This window comes from Entelurus aequoreus, linkage group LG18 (assembly GCF_033978785.1).
Source record: "Entelurus aequoreus isolate RoL-2023_Sb linkage group LG18, RoL_Eaeq_v1.1, whole genome shotgun sequence".
Taxonomy (NCBI): domain Eukaryota; kingdom Metazoa; phylum Chordata; class Actinopteri; order Syngnathiformes; family Syngnathidae; genus Entelurus; species Entelurus aequoreus.
In genome coordinates this window covers 27,125,392-27,130,025 of record NC_084748.1, presented here as the reverse complement: position 1 = coordinate 27,130,025, position 4,634 = coordinate 27,125,392, and the positions used below count along the sequence as shown (strand labels likewise).

At 45.6% G+C, this 4,634-nt stretch overlaps 1 pseudogene; it reads left to right on the top strand.

Moving 5' to 3' along the window:
* The first annotated feature begins 552 nt into the window (after positions 1 to 552).
* Positions 553 to 3,692, top strand: LOC133633417 (uncharacterized; annotated as a pseudogene).
* The last annotated feature ends 942 nt before the right edge of the window (positions 3,693 to 4,634 follow it).

Below are 4,634 nucleotides of genomic sequence, written 5' to 3'. Positions count from 1 at the left end.
ATATATATATATATATATATATATATATATATATATATATATATACATATATATAGAGAGAGAGAGAGAGAGAGATATACACATATATATACATACATTTACATATATATATATATATATATATATATATATATATATATATATATATATATATATATATATATATATATATATATATATATATATATATATATATATATATAGTTGCTTTTCTGGGACAACCAGTGACTACCAGGAACAGTCTGGTTGACCACCAAGTACAGATTGGTGACAGCTGTAGAGACAGTGGACAGCCCGGAAAGACGGCACCGGGGCAGTGAGGTTTAGCATCCCGAGCTGCACCTTCTGCGAGGAAGGAACCCACAACAAGCTACGAATCGACCTACAGGAAATATACCCCCAGGGATTCCCGAGAGGGGGGGCGGAAGAGAATCCCACTGGACGGATCAAAGGATAACGACAAATGGCAATGGAAACACGACGACGACTATGGAATGCATATGTGGGAAGGTATGTAAGAACCGACATGGCCTGCGGATCCACCAGGCCAGGATGAAGTGTATGCAGAAGGTGGTAGAATCACAGCGCACAGGAACTACGCCTGGTGAGACGCAGGAGGAGCCAGGCCCGGAGTCACCCCACAGTGCCCGGAGCCTCCAGGTGATGCAACCACCAGATACACACAGGACATCAGAACATCGTCGGGTAAAGTGGCCCCAAGCTAGCAAGGAGAAAGAGTGGCTCCAGTTTGATGAAGATGCTGATACCATCTTGTATACAACAGCCAAAGGGGAAGCTGATCGACAATCATCATCAGCCTCGCTGCAGAGAGGTTTGGACTTGAGGAGAAGCGGGCAGCAAAGCCCCCCTACATCATGAACAATAGAGCGAGTAAAATCCAGCAGCTCAGGCAGGAACTGAAGAGTTTAAGGCGGCAGTTCAAGGTTGCAAGTGAAGAGGATAGGGGGCCTCTTGCGGAGCTACGTTGTATAATCCGCAAGAAGCTGATGACCTTGAGGAGAGCAGAGTGGCATAGGAGGAGGAGGAAGGAAAGGTCCAGGAGGAGAGCTGCCTTTCTGGCAAATCCATTTGGAGTCACAAAACAGCTGCTAGGACAGAAGCGAAGCGGTAAACTGGCCTGCTCCAAAGCTGAGGTCGACCACCACCTCAAGCAAACCTACAGCGATGGATGTAGAGAGCAAGACCTAGGCCCCTGCAGGTCCTTAATCAATCCACCAACACCAACACTAGACTTTGATGGGAAAGAGCCGGTCTGGAAGGAGATCCAGGAGGTGGTCCGAAGGGCAAGGACGAGCTCTGCTCCAGGGCCCAGTGGAGTACCTTACAAGGTCTATAAGAACTGTCTAAGATTACTCTGCAGACTCTGGAAAATCATGAAGGTGATCTGGAGGAGGGGCAAGGTAGCAGACCAGTGGAGACAGGCAGAGGGTGTGTGGATCCCAAAGGAGGAAAAGTCTCAGAACATCAACCAGTTCCGAACCATCTCGTTGCTGGGTGTTGAAGGGAAGATCTTCTTCAGCCTCATTGCCAGGCGACTGACAGACTACCTCCTGAAGAACTTGTACATTGATACATCAGTCCAGAAAGGAGGGATCCCAGAGGTATCTGGATGTCTGGAGCATACAGGCGTGGTAACTCAGCTCATCAGGGAAGCCAGGGAGAACAAGGGGGACTTGGCTGTTCTGTGGCTGGACCTCGCAAATGCCTATGGATCCATACCCCACAAGCTGGTCGAAGAGGCACTGAACCGGCATCACATCCCAAAGAAGTTCAGAGACCTCATTCTGGACTACTATGCCAACTTACATCTGAGAGTCTCCTCCGGAAAAACAACCTCCGACTGGCACAGGCTTGAAAAGGGGATCATCACTGGCTGTACAATCTCAGTCATCCTCTTTGCACTCGCCATGAACATGCTGGTGAAGTCTGCAGAAGTTCAGTGCAGAGGGCCCCTCTCCAGGTCTGGAGTCCGACAGCCACCCATCCGAGCCTTCATGGACGACTTGACAGTGACCACTACATCTGTCCCAGGCTGCAGGTGGATCTTGAATGGCCTTCAGGAGGTGATTTCCTGGGCTCGCATGAGCTTCAAGCCGGCCAAGTCGAGGTCCCTTGTGCTAAAGAGAGGGAAGGTTACTGGCAAGTTCTGCTTCTCATTTGGCACCACCAAAATACCATCACTCACCGGGGAACCTGTGAAGAGCTTAGGAAAGGTGTTTAATTGCAGCCTGAGAGACGTAGCCTCCACAAAATCAACCAACCAAGACCTGGAGACCTGGCTGACCGTGGTGGACAAGTCTGGCCTTCCTTGCAAGTTCAAGGTCTGGATTTACCAGCACGGGATTCTCCCCCGGATCCTCTGGCCCCTCATGGTGTACGAAGTCCCCATTTCAACGGTGGAAGGCTTTGAGATGAGGGTCAGTAGGTTCCTGCGCAGGTGGCTGGGACTGCCACGAAACCTGAGCAGCATTGCTCTATACGGGCACAATAACAAGCTGAAGCTCCCCATCAGCAGCTTGAGCGAGGAGTTCATGGTGACACGGTCCAGGGAACTCCTACAATATCGGGAGTCCAGTGACCCAAAGGTTGCCCAGGCTGGGATTGAAGTCAGGACGGGGCGTAAGTGGAGAGCTGCTGAGGCTGTGGATGTCGCAGAGGCAAGGCTACGGCAAAGGGTGTTGGTAGGAACAGTGGCGCAGGGGAGATCTGGCTTAGGTAGCAGAAGAACACCTCGCTATGACAAGGCGCAGGGGAAAGAGAAGAGGTCACTGATCCTCGAGGAGGTGCGAGCAGGAGTTGAGGAAAGGCGAGCCTGCCAGATTGCGGGAATGCGGCAACAGGGCGCCTGCACCAGATGGGAACAAGCAGCAGAGCGCAAGGTCACATGGACCGAGCTCTGGAAAGCCGAACCCCATCGGATAAAGTTCTTGATCCAGGCGGTCTACGACGTGCTGCCAAGTCCATCCAACCTCTTCACCTGGGGGAAGGTGGAGACACCAGCGTGCCCCCTCTGCCAGAGGAGAGGAACCTTGGAGCACATCCTAAGCTGTTGTCCGAAAGCCCTGGGTGAAGGGCGGTACCGCTGGCGACATGACCAGGTCCTGAAGGCCATAGCCGATACCATCTGCAGGGGACTCAGTCACAGCAAGAGCCTCCGCCCAGTGAAGAGCACCGCTTTCATCAGAGCTGGGGAGAAGTCAACACCTCTTCTGGTCTGTTGGCAACAGCACGCGACTGGGAGCTGTCAGTTGATCTGGGCAAGCAGTTGAAGTTCCCTGACGTGGTTGCCAAAACAACACTAAGGCCAGATATTGTGCTTACCTCAGTTGCCTCCAAGCAGGTAATCCTCCTGGAGCTCACAGTGCCTTGGGAGGACCGTATGGAGGAGGCCAATGAGAGGAAGAGCGCAAAGTACTCTCAGCTTGTGGAGGAGTGTCAGAGCAATGGGTGGCGAGCGATGTGCCGGCCCGTTGAAGTGGGATGTCGAGGGTTTGTGGGCAAATCCCTCTGCAGGGCCTACAGAATGCTTGGCATCACAGGGGCCAGCCAGCGAAGGGCCATGAAGTTAGCCACAGATGCAGCAGAAGTGGCATCAAGGTGGCTGTGGATCAGGAGGGGAGAGGCGTGGCATGTAGGGCAGTAGCGCTACCTGGACACAGGCTGGGGCCTGATCAACCCTAGCTGGGTCGCCTAGGGGAGGGGGTCTGATTGTTGAAAGACCCGAAACCCCCTGTGATCCTAGGTTACATCACTGAGGATGTGTCCAGTTGCACCATTGGTGTATTTAAAAAGTATATATATGTATGTACATATATACATATGTATACATTCATATATACATACACACATACATATATATAAAGTATATATATATATATATATATATATATATCAAGTATGTGTATGTATATATATACATACATATATACTGTATATACATACATATATATATATACATATATATACATACATTTACATATATATATATATATATATATATATATATATATATATATATATATATATATATATATATATATATATATATATATATATATATATATATATATATATACATATATATATATATACTGTATATATATGTATGTGTGTATGTATATATGAATGTATACATATGTATATATGTACATATATATATATATCTATATATCTATATATATATATATATATATATATATATATATATATATATATATATATACATATATATGTATATATATATATATATATACATATATATATATATACTGTATATATATATGTATGTGTGTATGTATATATGAATGTATACATATGTATATATGTACATATATATATATATATATATATATATATATATATATATATATATATATATATATATATATATATATATATATATATATATATATATATATATATACTACCGTTCAAAACTTTGGGGTCGCATTGAAATGTCCTTATTTTTGAAGGAAAAGCACTGTACTTTTCAATGAAGATAACTTTAAACTAGTCTTAACTTTAAAGAAATACACTCTATACATTGCTAATGTGGTAAATGACTATTCTAGCTGCAAATGTCTGGTTTTTGGTGCAATATCTACATTGGTGTA